The following is a 16,160-nucleotide window of genomic DNA, read 5'->3' on the forward strand; positions in this document are numbered from 1 at the left end:
AATTTTAAAAAACCAAAACTGCACACGCCCTTAGGATTATGTTATTTCACCTTTACAGAATTTATCCTACATATTTATTCACAAACACAGGAAACTACATATGTATAAAGTTGTCTGTTGCAGCATTCTTTATAATAACAAAATACTGGAAGCCATCTAATGGGCATCATGAGAGGACCAACTAAATAAATTATCATTCCAAGCATACAATGGAAAATTTTGCAGCTGTAAAAATGAATCAAGCTGCTCTCTATAGACTCACATGGAAAATTTTCCAAGATAAATAATTGAGTGAAAAAAGCAAGGTGCAGAGCAGAGCATATAGTATGCTACAATTTGTTTTAAAATGGGAGGAGAGTGTGTCCTTGAATTGCCTGTAATGCACAAACTTCTCCTGGAAGAATACTCAAGAAAATCATAAACAGTGTTGCCTGTGAGGCAGAGAAATGCCAGCAGGGGACGAAGGGGGCTTTTTACGCATGCCCTGTTTAATTTTTGATTTGAGATCATGTGAATTCCTCCAGGCTCCTTGTCTCTCATGCTGCTCCAACCACAATGGTCTTCTTGCAATTTCTAAAACACACCAAGCCCCTCCTTGCCTCAGAGCTTGTATCCTTATGATGTCCTTTCCCTTGGATCCTTGCTCTTTCTGCAGATATTCACCAGCTTGGCTCTCTCGTTTCATTTGGGTCAGTGCTAACATGGCACATCCACGGGCAGGACCTCCATGTCGGTCCTATGTGTAACTGTGCCATGTCCCACTCATGCCCCCTCTATTCCTCCCCTGCTATAGTATTCTTGATAGCACTTATTAGTACTGGAAATGCATAGTATGGACACATTCCTTTGCTAGTTTATTACCTGTCTCGGCTACTAGAAAAGAAGCTTCCTGAGGGCCCCCCCAAAGTTGTCAGGTATGTTGCTATTTTGTGCATTGCTGGCTACAACAGCTCCTGGCATGTAATAGGGGTTCAATGTATTTTTGTTGACTGATTGAGTGAAGGGCAGAATGTGGCTCGAGTATCTGAGTCCATGGTTCAATGAACCCATCTCTTCCACACCTCAGGTGCTTAGAGAGGGAATGGAGAAAGATGCTCTCAATTTTCTACATGATTCATTCTTTATCAGACAGATCAACACGTCCGTGGGTTCACTTGGTAGGGGTCTCTGTAGAGCTATGGAAGGCACTGGTGCTGGACTGGGCTGGCCCATTGCGCATATTCCAACACAGTGGAATCAGACACTGATTCCCTGCTGTGTCTGGGATAGAAGCTGGACTGAAGTGAAAAGAGAATGGAGGGGGAAGGACTGCACATATAAAGTGCTGTTCTTAACACGGAGCCTGGCACACAGTAAGCTCCAATAAATGTTATGGTGTGCCATTATCTATCACGGGCATGGCTGGTGTGCAGCTCCACATGACCCCGAGGCTGTAGATTGCCACAGATAGAAAGACTAAAGGCAACATCCACTCCAAAATGCTGCTTCATCCAGGAAGAGGGCACCTGCAGAGGAAACTGACCAGAACAAATGAACTATTTCTTAAACAGATAAATAAACGTAAATTTCTATTTTGCAGTTGTGGTAAAAAAAAAAAAAGTTTGATAAAAACTACAAGAAAGCTTGTGATGTAAGCAAAGTGGTCTACAGAAGCTTGAGTCCATTGGGTCCTGAATTGGCATGGAAGGGAGGAAGTGGACAGTGAGCTGGGGAGTCCTGCTGGTTGTGTGGCACCAAAGGCACACCTGCTGGAATTTCTTCCCTGGGTGAAAGAGTTGTTCTGTGAACAAGTTTTATTGAACATCACATGCCCTGATTTCTCAGCACTTCCGCGATTTCATGAGAAATGAGAGATGCTAGATGCATGCCTTAATTGGAAAGCTATGCTCGGTGACCTAACCACAGGCTGTGACAGCATGGTACTAGCTCATTTTGTAAATGGGAGGAGGGGAAAACCTTCTTCCAGCCATCATTATAAAAATTGTGTGGATTCAGCAGAAAACCAAAGGAGCAAGCAAAATGCCATGACCTCTTACACCTCTGAGCCATGAGGCAGCAGCTGACCAGTCCTGTCAGATGCTCCCCGTTTGACTTGCCCTTTAAACTCTGATTCCACTGTGTTGGAATATGCGCAATGTGCCAGCCCAGTCCAGCACCAGTGCCTTCCATAGCTCTATAGAGACCCCTCACCAAGTGAACCATTGGATGTGTGCTGTCACAGCCTGTGGTTAGGTCACCGAGCATAGCTTTCCAATTAAGGCATGCATCTAGCATCTCTCATTTCTCATGAAATCGCGGAAGTGCTGAGAAATCAGGGCATGTGATGTTCAATAAAACTTGTTCACAGAACAACTCTTTCACCCAGGGAAGAAATTCCAGCAGGTGTGCCTTTGGCGCCACACAACCAGCAGGACTCCCCCAGCTCACTGTCCACTTCCTCCCTTCCATGCCAATTCAGGACCCAATGGACTCAAGCTTCTGTAGACCACTTTGCTTACATCACAAGCTTTCTTGTAGTTTTCACCAAACGTTTATTTATCTGTTTAAGAAATAGTTCATTTGTTCTGGTCAGTTTCCTCTGCTGGTGCCCTCTTCCTGGATGAAGCAGCATTTTGGAGTGGATGTTGCCTTTAGTCTTTCTATCTGTGGCAATCTACAGCTTCGGGGTCATGTGGAGCTGCACACCAGACATGCCCGTGATAGATAATGACACATCATAACATTTATTGGAGCTTACTGTGTGCCAGGCTCCGTGTTAAGAACAGCACTTTATATGTGCAGTCCTTCCCCCTCCATTCTCTTTTCACTTCAGTCCAGCTTCTATCCCAGACACAGCAGGGAATCAGTGTCTGATTCCACTGTGTTGGAATATGCGCGATGTGCCAGCCCAATCCAGCACCAGTGCCTTCCATAGCTCTACAGAGACCCCTACCAAGTGAACCCACGGACGTGTTGATCAGTCTGATAAAGAATGAATCATGTAGAAAATTGAGAGCATCTTTCTCCATTCCCTCTCTAAGCACCTGAGGTGTGGAAGAGATGGGTTCATTGAACCATGGACTCAGATACTCGAGCCACATTCTGCCCTTCACTCAATCAGTCAACAAAAATACATTGAACCCCTATTACATGCCAGGAGCTGTTCTAGCCAGCAATGCACAAAATAGCAACATACCTGACAACTTTTGGGGGGCCCTCAGGAAGCTTCTTTTCTAGTGGCCGAGACAGGTAATAAACTAGCAAAGGAATGTGTCCATACTATTCATTTCCAGTACTAATAAGTGCTATCAAGAATAATATAGCAAGGGAGGAATAGAGGGGGCATGAGTGGGACATGGCACAATTACACATATGACCGACATGGAAGTCCTGCCCGTGGATGTGCCATGTTGGCACTGACCCAAATGAAACGAGAGAGCCCACCTGGTGAATATCTGTGGAAACAGCAAGGATCCAAGGGAAAGGACATCATAAGGATACAAGCTCTGAGGCAAGGAGGGGCTTGGTGGGTTTTAGAAATTGCAAGAAGACCATTGTGGTTGGAGCAGCATGAGAGACAAGGAGCCTGGAGGAATTCAAGATCATAAAGTTACATGAACATCAGTTGTGTGGAGACCTGTGAGCCATGATAAAACATTTGGATTTTCTTCTAAACGTGTGGAGAAAGCTTCAGAGCAGAAGAATGGCTTGATCTGGTTTATATTTTAAAATATTACTTCAATTATTTTGTGGCGTAGAAGCAATTGGGAGACTATTGCCAGTGAGAGATGACGGTGCCTTTGACAGGGCGAAGGTGACGGAGGTTGTAGTTTTCTGTTGTTGCTGTGACAAGTTACCACAAACTCAGTGCCTGAAAGCAACAGTAACTTATTACCTTATAGTTCTATAGGTCAGGGGTCCAGGACAGCCTCATGATGCTAAAACTAACGTGTTGGCAGGGCTGCCGTCCTCTCTGAAGGGGAAGAACCTGTTTCCTGTTCATCTGAGTTGTGAGAACTCAGTTCCTGGCTACAGGACCAAGGTCTCTGTTTTCTTGCAGGCTGCAAAAAGAGGACTGTTCCCAGCTTCTAGAGGCTGCCACATTCCTTGACTCATAATCTCTTTTATCTTCAAAGCTAGCAATAGGGGTTGAGTTCTTGTCCCGTCATATCTCTCTAATCCATCTTTCTTCCTTTCTCTTCCACTAAGAATACATGTTATTAGATTTGGTCACCCAGATAATCTAGGATAATCTCCCATCTAAGGTCTGTAACCGTAATTACATCTTCCAGTCCCTGTTGCCCTGTAAAGTGACATTCATAGGTTCTGCGGATTAAATCATGGACATCTTTGGGGACCATTATTTTGCCATTTACAGAGATGGTGACAATAGTTCGATTCCAGATATATTTGAAGGATATTTCCAAGAAGACAATTGATGAATGCTGTGAAGAAGAGAACCAAAACCCCATGGCCTGACTTTGGGAGGCATCATCTACTGATGTAGAGAGTAATGGGGTTTGGAGAGAAATGTACTATTGATATGTAGATTTAAGGTGTCTAGTCAACGTCTGAGTGAAATTCCAAGTAAACTGGATAACAAATCTGGAGTTTAAGGGAAAGGTCAAGGATGAATATAAAAATGTGGAACTGTCAGCTTACGCGTGGTTTTTAAAGCCATGAGACAAAGTGAAATGTGAACCCACCTAAGGAGAGACTGTAGATAGAGAAGAGGATCAAACACTCAGTCCAAAGTGAACCAACATTTAGACTCACAAGAAAAGGAGAATCCTGAAAAACAAACAAACAAAAATATAGAGAAGTTAGAGAAGTAGAAGGGGGGGAATGGAGCTTCATGGAATCCAAAGGACAAATCCCAAGGAAGAGGTGATCGGGTGATCCAAATGCCGCCCCTGGGTCAAGCAAGGTGAAGAATGGAATGAGTCCAACTCACAAGATGGCAGTGGTTGGTGACTTTGATCATCCTGGTCTTAACGTGGAGGATAAAAGCTTGATTGGAATTGAAAGGTGAGGTAGTTGGAACTGTGATTTGGAGCAACTTTTGTGAGGAGTTTTGCTATAAAGAACAGCAAATTGGGTTGGTGTCTGGAGGAGGATGAGGACAGTGTTTGGTAGGGAAGCATGTTTGCTGATGGAAATGATCCAGGAGAGAAGGAAACATTGACGAGGCTGGGAAGCCACCTGGAGGCGGGGTCTGGGGCATTGACACAGCAGGCCCCTTATCACAGAAGGAGGCAGATTGCCTGCGTCGGACACAGACTGTAGCTAAGCTGGCAATTCGGTGGAGAAAATATAAAGTAGTTCTCTTTTGATTGTTCAGAGAAATAAAACAAGATCATTAATTGGGAATGATTATTACTCAGCAAATATTTCCTCTTTCCCCTGCCATGTCCATCTGAGAAGTGGACTTCCCCACTCCATTGCAGAGGGGCTTGGCCTTGTGACTTAGTTTGGCCAATGGAGGTGAGGGGGGAACAGGGAATTAAAATGACCTGGCCCAGCATGGCCTGGTCTCTGTGCTACTGTTTTTGCCATGAGAAGAATGTGTAGCCACCGGCTGGTACCAGAATAATGAAAGACACATGGAACAAGCAATCTTGCCTGATCCATAGAGCTGGAAGCATGATCACAAATGCTTGCTGTTGTATGCCACTAGGACTTTGGACTTGCTTGTTACACAGCAAAAACTTACTGATACAGAAGAATACTGGAAGGTTTGAGGAGCAAATATGAAATAGTAATTTCTGGATGTGAGAGGAAGAATTGAGCAGAGAAAGTCCCAGAACAGCTGGGCAGTGCTGGAGAACTACACAAGGTTGTGTCATCAATTCAAAGTAGGACCAGTGAGCGTTGTTGGCGATTGTTTCTAGCTGCTTTCAGTTGCTTGGAAGCAGGTGTGAAATAGTCAGAAAATTTAATCTAGCCAAGACAGGAGGTTTGCCAAGCAAAGTCAAAAGGGGCCAAGGAGCTGAGGGTGTTTGCAAAGGAGTGATTAAATTCAAAAACCATGAACACTAAACTAGGTTTAAAAAAAGAAGAGCCAACCTGAAAGAGTAATGATCAGTGAAAAAGAAGGGGGCTCAATAAATTGGGGGTCCCACTATAGAGTAAGGGTAGACGGACTAGAGTAAGTGACGATAAAAAGTGGGGAGTCTGAAACAATTATGTTTCGAATTAAAATGTGAGAGGTCTAAAGATGACCAAAGGAGCAGGTGGTGAGTGAGATGAAGTAGAGAAAAACTTGTGTGTGAGCAGTGAGGAAATGAAGGACTTGAGAAGTCCAAGGTTGGCGGTTTGACCTGAGTATTGAATCAGCCAGAACAGTGTTGAAGACAATATTGTTCAGCAGTTATATTTGTTTATACTAAGTTGAAGGTAGACATGAGTTTCCAGACCAAGGACAAATTACTACTTAGCACACTCCTTCCCCTACAGGCCTATTCTCGCCCCTGGGGTGTTGTAATGAGCTACATCAGATGTCACGTTACACACACTGCAGTCCACAAATGAAAATATGAATCTGGATGGTCATATTGTATGGCTTGTATGGCAGATCTCCTCCCGTTCTGAAAAAGGGAACTAAAACTTGTCTCCTGTCTAAGAAAAACCAGAGTTGGACAGCAGTTAAAATGTTAAAACCGATTTTATTCAGATCAATAGCAATAGAGGAAAAAAGACCTCAGTATAGAACCAGCATGGACAAGTGGGAATGATAGCCCAGGAACAGGGTGGGGTCAATGAGTGGAAAATCAGAGGAAACATTGCTAAACCAACCTTGCAGGATCCTTGCTGAGGGCAGGCCAGGGTGATCAGACATCGCCTGGAGGATGATGGAGGATGGGAAACCTGATCAGATATTAACGGTGATCAGAGAGCAAGGGTGGAGGGTTTTGATTAAACTGACTTAGCAGGGTTCTTGCTAAAACTAGATTTTATAAAGAAGTATACAAATGGGCCTAGGAGAAGGTTCAGGAACCTAACTACTCTTTGGTCAAGCAAAGAATTTTTGTCACTCACTAGTGTAAATAAATTCTCCTTGGAAAAGATCCTGGGTTCTTACCCTTTGGAATGTAAATAAGTGACTTTAAGAGGAAGAGAGGATTAGTCTCTCCAGCTTCAAAACCCAGGGATGGCCCCTGGTCTCATCCCCACCTGGAAATGGAAACGCACACTTCCAGGAAGGTGAGTCTCTCTGGAAAGTCTCCCATGATCTAACTATCACCTTTTAACTTACAAGGCTTGTTCTTTTAGCTCAGTTCCCAAGTTTCGATAAAATTTGTTCAGAAAACTCTGCAGAAACATAAAAGTATTTTCTCCACATTTACCCAGATAATAAGAATGAACTGAGTGTCCAAACCTTCAGTGAACAAGAAGTGACCAAAAGACGAGCCGAGGGCTGTGAAAGTCAGTGTGGTGCGATGACTAATTGTATGTGTCCACTTGACGGGGCCACAGGGCACCCCATATTTGATTAAACACTATTCTGGGTGTGTCTGTGAGGGTGTTTCTGGATGAGATTAACATCTGAACTGATAGACTTAGTAAAGCAGATCATGCTCAGGTCACCAGTGACCGGCTTCTACTACCAGGACTGGGAGGTGAAACTCAGCACTTTGGCTACATAATGGAAGATGATTCATAGTCAACATTCTCTGAAGATAATCTGGGCGTTCAGAAACTTTCCCTCTGAAGTTCCCCAGGAACCCGTCACCACAAATTACGGAAGATCCAGCCCAAGGGTAGGTCCTTCAGAATCTTCCCCACCTTCTCCATTCTGGGTTCCACCCTACTCGCCTCACTACCCCACTGTCTGCTGCCTGAGGTGCTCTGGGGCTACACTCTGACTCCTGGTAATGTCTCTTCTTCTTCCAGTGACTTGTCTCCCCATAGAGACCTTCCTCCCTCACATAGGGAATCAGTACAAAAGCCACCACCTCATCGTATTTGTCCAACTCTCCTTGGCCTTCTCCACTTCGCACACCATCTCTCTCTCTTCATTCATTTATTCAACACGATTATGAGCCCACCTTCAGACAATTCTTTCTAAATTGCCTAAAGCATGTGTCCTTCTCTGGAAAGTGTGCCCAATGTGCTGCTGCTCACAGTTCCATCTCCAAGTCATCTTTGGGGTTCCAGTCCACCCATCTTCGATTCCTTCTCTTAGCATTAGCTCTTCCTAAATGTAAGTAGCCTTTGATACCCATCTCTCCCAAAGACCTCACTACGACATGAAAACAACAGCAAAACCTCCCAACCCCCCTCCCATAAGTAAACATGAAATCTCATAACCGAACTCACTACCTCGTTACTCAGTAATGAGGCTAACAGCTCGCTTCTGAAAACATTCATTTAAATGTTTTCACGGTTGACTCTACGTTACTTAGTCTCTCACCTCAACAGCCTGTTCTACATTTTAATCTTTTAAGAAGGCATAAATCACAGCTTTATATTATGGAGTGTCACATTCAGACAGATGTTATTATTTTTATCCTAATGATGAAAAAAATAAAAGCCAAGAGTACGTTAGTGCTTTTCTAAAACATGGTACACTCTCACATACAATTTGTCTTTGAAGCTTAGAATTGTGCATTTTCTGGAGGACAGACCTAAATTTTGTGCTTTGCAGGTTGTTATTGTACCTGCCCACATTTGCTTTGGAAAGATAAATGAGTTTAGAGCATGTTACACTCGTTAATTTTTAAGTCCAGTTACTCCTTTAGGCCTCTTGAGAAACACTTGCATATCAGTGACAATGAAAGAATGCTGGTCACCACCCCCACTCCAGCTTCTTCACTAATTTGTTTCCTTATAATCATAATCAAAGAGCAGCTACAAGGACAGCACGTCCTCAGTAGTTTGCCCCTAACGCAGAAAGACTTCAAGTCAACTGTTGGTACTAGAAGTTGTATCGATCACATCCGAGACTTTTCAAGTCCTCTTCTCTTCCTCCCCTGACCTTTGCTTATTTGATTGTGGCATCAAATGGGAAGAGGGAAAAGAAGGTGAACCTCCCTGCAGCAGGTGCCACCTCCTCCACCTGCTGTCCACAGATGTGGTGAGAGTTTGGGATGAGCACAAACCCTGCAGCACCCCACCTCAGGCAGCCACCGTGGGCCTTTCTTCATCTGTGCTCCAGGGTCTTCTCAATAGTTGAGATGGAGGGAAGGAGGACGTCAAGGTCTCCAGGCAGTGGCAATGGGGCAGGTGGGTAAGCACTGCAGCCTCCTGGCTCCAGGTGGCCTCTCTGGGAGTGTCCCCTACTCCTCGCAGGAGCCCCTGCCCCAGTCTTGATCCGTCATTGTCACCGCAGCACGCCCCATTGGCTCTCTATCCTATCCTGATAGCATCCATACCCATATGTTGGCCTTCCCTCCCTCCCTGCCCCACTCTCCCTACTTCCAACTCCTCTTCCTGGACACCATCTTTGGTCGGCAAGGAGACGCGAACTAGCCACCCCGCCCCCATCAATTTTGCTACTCGTGTAGTCAGGAAGCTGAGTGAGGAAGTAACTGAATTTATGAATTTCTGTGACAATTTTGGGTCATCTGAAAATGTCTTTCATTCTTTTAATTCCTCAAAAAGTCCTGACCTATAGGTATGTTGGCTGCAATGTAGCCAGTCTTTGAAGAAATATACAGTAGACAGACCTGAGAAACAAAGATGCTCCTCCTTTTTAGATAGTAGCTCACATGAAAACCTGAATGTAAGTCCAGGGGGATATTGTCCTTGCAAATAGCAGTCAAAACAACACCTTGACAAAACCAATAAGTTGAAAATTCTGTTCAGACTGTATCTTAGTCTTTGTGTCCTAAAAAACCTTGGAAAATCAATACATGTTTATTGACTGACTCTCAAGCTTCGATTGAAGAAAGCAAATAAAAGTTCTGAAATAAATGTGGCCGTCCATCGCCGTGACACTTCTGTGTCCCCAGAGCACTGTATCCCAGAATGAATCATGGGTCTATCACAGAAGTCAGGTCATCCAATGATGCTACATCTCTCGCTCTTCATGTGTGATTTTTTTATAATTTTCATAGTATTTGTTGACTCATATAACATAAAATCTTTTATTGAAGTTTTCCTCCCTACATTTCAAATGAACACAAGTCATGTCATAGCAGCAAATATGTAAATAACACTCCTTGCGTATTAAGATACATAAAAACAGACTGGGAAAATGTCTGTGTCAGAACATTTTAGGGTTTAAGCATGAATTTTTCTAACTTGGGATTTGGGGTTTAGAGTTTTTGTTTTGGTCATTTTTATTATGTGTGTGTTTCCGAGAGAGAGAGAGAGAGAGAGAGAGAGAGAGAGAGAGAGAGAGAGGTCAGAACTGGGGGGAAGGGGGTTGTCGCTGTGTGAGGGATATAAATGACAAATGTCTAACTATTGCATTGTTTTGTGCACCTGAAACTAATTTAAAAAATGTTAAAAAAAGAAAAAGAATCGGGGGACTACCTTATTATTAATAAGCTTAGATTATTGGTAATCCATGATTTTGAATTATGGGATATCAGTGCTAAGATCTGACATGTATCTTCATAAATTATTTAAAAGAGGGGTTGCATCTTACATTTAAAGATGATGAAAAGTCCATTCAGAAGAAGCAGGCATACAGAAGTTTATGTAAACAGCCAGGAAAAGGGCAGGTGGCTTTAAAAACGGACAAGGACATTTTTATAGAAGCAGTGCATGAGTGCACGTGGCAGCTGCTCTGCTTCCCTCAGCAGGGTGGGTCTGGACTTGCGCCTTGGAGACTGAGAATCTCCCTGCTTCCTTTCCCACCCGCTCAAGGCTGCTGCTTTGCGCTAGGGTGAGGCATTAGAGTCGGGCTTCCTGCTTCCCCCACACACTCCCTGCCCACCCCACCCCTGCAGTCGTACCTAATATTGTCTGCAGGCCTGCACCACCAGTGCCGAACCCCAGCCATTCTGGAGAGGCCCCCTGAAGTGGGTCATAGACTAGAGTTCATGAGTGAGGGTGAGTTTCTTTGTGCCTGGTGTTCCTGGGGTCTGTCTGCTGCCATGTGAGTCATTCTGGGCCTGTGGCAATTAGTTGAAACTTTAGCGGATTTCTTTGAAACACTTTAATGTTCTGCTCTAGTGCTGCTCCTGCCTTTTCTGGGGGAAGGGTCTCTCCTCCTTAGGTTTCATGCTACTTGATCACGCTACTTTCACACCCCTGATCTGAGCAATCTAATAGTGATGGGTTCCAGAAAAGCTATGATTTTGTAGGTTCACTGGCTTTTTCACACGGAAGTCTGAGTGACATTCATTCCAGCTTTCTAGGTCCCAGGCAGAAGTGACACGCATGTCCCGTTCTCAGTGGCAAGACTTCTGCATGTAAATGCCGAATTCAGCACCAGTTAAAATGCATTTTGCAAGGAGGACAATGTCAAGCCCTGGGCTGCAATTACCAGGAAGCTCTGATGTCACTGAGAATCCTCCATGGCTCAAACCTTGTCAAGAAATTTGTAAACATCCAGTTAAGAGGAACAACAGATGGAAGGAGAGGAAATTGATGTGTAAACATGCGAGTTTGGGGATTCCTCTCTTCCCTCTGCCAAAGCTCCTCGGGAAGTCAGATGTGAGACTGTGTTAAGGGGACATTCACAGGCAGGCAGGCTAAAGGCTCTAACCCTTTCCAAGGACACAGTATCTCAAATGACAACTATTTTGCGCTGCCCATTTTAGTATCCTGAAATTAAATTCATAGATAATGTAACTGACTTAAAGACTTACATTTGAAGACACGAAACTCCCACATACTGCTGCACACAGGATATAAAGGGGAGATGTTTAGAAGACAGCAACGCAGTGACAGTAGGCTCCACCAGAAGCCACCTGATGTGCCATATCCCAAGCCCCACCTACAGTCACCAGGAACGCAGGGCTCTACGACGTCCAGATGTATCCCTGGGTGTCCTGGGAGCATCTCAAACACTGCAAGTGGCAAGTCTACTGGCGATGCCGTTCTCCAAAATGGCTAACGACTCGTGATGAAGCGTTTCACAAAACCACATTGAATCTTCCTTTAATATTCAAGGGAGTGGCATTCACAGAAAATTCAGAGTAGCTTGCATGCATGACAATCATATTTTATGTTTTTTTCATTGCGAAATATTTATAGTGAGACGAGGCACAGGTAAACAGATTTATCACTCCATAAATGTCTGATGGGCCATGTGAAAGTTTCACAAGCTTTTCCCAAGTACCATAGGACATGTAGGCACCCAACCTCTACTCAAAGTCACGGGCACCTGTCAGTCACTAAGAAATTCAGGCACTCACCCACACCCATTAGAAGAGCCACACCTTTCACCAATGAGGCTATGGCTCAGAGGAGTCAGATGATGGACCCAAAGTCACACAACAAGTCAGCAGGGAGCCCAGGGACTTCTTTCTAGTCTCTTCTGCAACATCCTTGTGGGGGCCTCCAGACTCCAAAAACAGGAAGTCCAACGCTATAATGAGCCCCCCCCAACCAAAAAAATCACGAAGTCACCTTATTCACGTGGGTACTTGTGTCCCCTTGGCTTGGGATACTGTGGCACCAGCTGAGCCAACAAGTGGAAAGTGACCCCTGACATACATTAGTCAACAGGCCTTGACAGCCTAGCGATTCTGAAAACAGTGTGAATGACTGCATAAAGCAAAATCAATTTTCATGTGTTCTCACTGCCTTTGGAATAAATCCTTCCTGCAAGTATTTATTGGCCATGCCGAATGTACCTGCCCTGATCGAAGTAACACCGGGGCCACAGACAGAAGAAGGCAGACATGGAACCTGCCTCCTCACAGAATTTAATGGGAAAACAGGCATTTCATGATGAATTACCTAAACAATTATGTCATTAGTTATCTGTGCAAGAAAGAGGAAATCTAAGACGACATATTAATATAGTAAAGGCACAAACCCACAGGGAGGGAGTCAGAGTGACACATCAGGGGAACAGAATGCTCTGAGTGATACAGAATAAAGGATTCATTACAGGAATCTGAAGTCACACAATCGCAGGAGATGCTGGGAAGTAAGAGCCCAGAAGGGGAGGATGGAAGGATCAGATAAGAGTCACTAACCAGGAATCGGACAGGAAGCTGATGAGAAGGGCAAGTGGCATGAGAAGGCGAGTGGCATCCTGCGTCCAGGATGGGCCTGCAGTCCCCACCGTAAGCAAGAAGAGTTGGACATGAAGCTTAAGTCAGCAGCGACACAAACTCAGACCCGGGAAGAAAAACTAGGACCCCTGACTTTCTCTCAGCTCGCTTGACCCCAAAGACACAGGTGACCAGCTGGCACCCTTCCCCACGGAGCTGCACACGCCCCTGCCCAGAATGCAGAGAAGCAAGAGAAGGTGCTGGGTGAGCTGGGGTTGCTGCAGCCCCAGCAGCTGCCACACAGCAAGGCAGCCAGCAGGTCAGCCTCAGGACCTGCGAGCTTGGGCATATTTCTCTGTGGTCGGCTTCCACCCAGAACCATAAAAGGAAGAGTAGCTACTTCACATAGTCGAAAACCATCCAACCAGATTCACCAAGGAGACTCCAAAGGATCAGCTGGAGCTGGACAAAGCGAAGAGAGAAGAGGTAAATGTTCGGAGCAAGTGCAAAGGCCCTGGGGTGGCCAGAACCATGGGCCCCCTGGGGAACTTTCTGCATAGAGGTGACTGGAGTACAATTTGTGGAGAGCAGTCCTGGCCAGAGGGGTTGGGAACAGACACAGCCAGTCCCCGTGGACCATGATAGGATTTGAGATTTTATCCTAAGAGTGGCGGCGATCCAGAGAAGATGTCACCCAGCCCAGAGAATGGACAGAGTGCCGCTTTGAAGTCAGAAAGACTTGGGGTCAGGAGCAACCACAGGCTCGTGACCTCACTTCGACGCAATGGAGATAAAAGAACGCCACAGGGTTCAGTGAGGATTGAGGGAAATCATCCACAAAATTGCCTGCGTGCGGGAGACTAGAGTCTGCATTTTTTCTGTAAAGGGCCAGATAGTGGCGCGGTGGGCCGGACAGCCTCTATCACAACCGCTCAACTCTGTCCTCGTGACATGAAAGCAGCCACGGGCAAAACATAAATAACTATTGGCCAGGTTCCCACAAACCTTTCCTTGTGGACAATGACATTGGAATTTCACATAATGTTCACGCCATGAAATATATTTCTTTTGATTTTTTTTTCCAACCACTTAAAAATGTAAAAGCCATTTTTGGTTTGTGGGTCACGTACAAGAAAGCAGCAGGCTGGGTTCAGCTCATGGGTTAAAGTTTGCTGAGCCCTGTGGTAGACACAAAACAAATGTGTCTCTCTTGCCTTGCTCTTTATACACATGCACGTGCATATACACACATGCACACACGCACAAACACACACACACACAAACCACACATACACAGGAGCACACATACATGTGCAACACAACTGTGAGGAGACAGAAGACAAGTGTGGATATTTCCATTGCCTGCTCCTGCCCTTTGAGCCTGACTACATTTCACCTAATCCAGTCCAATTTGCATTTTTTTAGGAAAAAAACAAAAAAACTAAATCAACTGTGCTTTTGTTTAATTAGTTTTTTATTTCGACTATAATTTGCCATTATTTGAACTGCCTTGGACTTTATTAACCATGAAATGGAAGCATAATATTACTAATTGTTCCCAAATTAAGTTACCCTATGAAATAGCATACATTCTTATGGTTTCTGAAAAGAAATTTAATCGATATATTCTGTGCCATGTTTTCCCCACAGATTTTACTGGAACCCTCTAAATTTTCTGCTTTGTCAAGCCAATATGATTAGGAGGCTGGGCGTGAATCTCTCAGTCTGAAGCCACTGGTTGGGCAATAATTCTCACAAATCTTCCACCAGTCCGCAGGTCTGGAACCTCGTGGTATTTTTAGAAATAACAGGATGCACCCAACAAAAGTGGGCAGACAACTGTAGGGTCTCTTTCTGCTCAGGACCCAGCCTGCTGCCTCCGACCCTGCGTTTTGTCCAGGGCCAGGCTGAGAGGCGGGAGTGCCTGCTTCATGAATGTTGGAGAGTGAGTGTCCCCGGAGGCCATGCCTGGTGGCTGGATTCACAGGCCGTGCTGGGTGAGAATTAAATATTTACCATCTGCAGGTGGTGCAGCTCCCTCCCGATGCTGCCAGGACCATGGATGCTGCAGGCGTTCAGAGGGGAACAGTTGTCCTAACAGCTGGGCCATGTCAGATGAGGACAGGCAGGGTGTGTGTGTGTGTGTGTGTGTGTGTGTGCAAAGGTTAGTGCCAGGAGGGACTTTAGGGGTCCACCATTGAATCCCTCTGTTCTAGTAGTGTGTCACTGAAGATGTGGCCTACTCAAGTTCAACGCAGCCAAATTCCTTTTCTCCAACAGGTATCCTAGTAACCCAAATGGGTTCATCCTTACGGAAAGGAAAAAGTGGAATGCTACTAGGCAAAACGTCTTTCCCCAGGAATTCACAAACACACTCTCCATTCCGTGATTTCTGTTTCCTGAATGTTGCCCGATCCTCCTGGCCGGGGAGCTCCTGCCTGCCCCTCCACCTCTATGTTCCGCCCTCCCCATCCCATCTGGATGGGCTCCCCGGACCCCTGGCTCAGGCTGGGGTTGGAGAATAGGAGGCATGATCAGGAGAGTGAGGGGATGGACTGAGAGGCCAGTCTTTGTCACTCTGACTCCCTCCCTGCCAGGCTCCATGGCCTGGCTGTGTCCCTTCACACAAGGCCCAGCAGTTGTCAGGGACCCTCTCCTCTCCCTGCCCCGTCAGCCCTGTGGATGGTAACAGCTCCTCAGCGTCCTGCCCCAGGCCTGCTGGGCCACCCATATATGCCATCCTGTCCATTCCACCTGCCCCCTGAACCCTTCCTTACTCTCTGGCCTCTCACCTATTTCTCTCGTTTCTGAACTCTTCACATTCTCAGCTGTTCCACAGAGAGGGTTTTCCCTTTTGTGCGGGAGGGAGGGTTCTTTCCCAACGACGTCATGAGCACCTAAATGGCAGGTTTCACATACTGACACAGCATCTCCTTTATGCTCTGTGACATCCATTCACCTTTTAGGTCATCAAACTCCAAGGAACTGGCAACCCAGCTTTAATGCCCCTGATGGTTTTCCAAGGTCAGGTCCATGCAGGAAAAAGGAAGTTCTTCTAGTCGA

The sequence above is a fragment of the Rhinolophus sinicus genome, linkage group LG01 (assembly GCF_036562045.2).
Source record: "Rhinolophus sinicus isolate RSC01 linkage group LG01, ASM3656204v1, whole genome shotgun sequence".
Classification (NCBI taxonomy): Eukaryota; Metazoa; Chordata; class Mammalia; order Chiroptera; family Rhinolophidae; genus Rhinolophus; species Rhinolophus sinicus.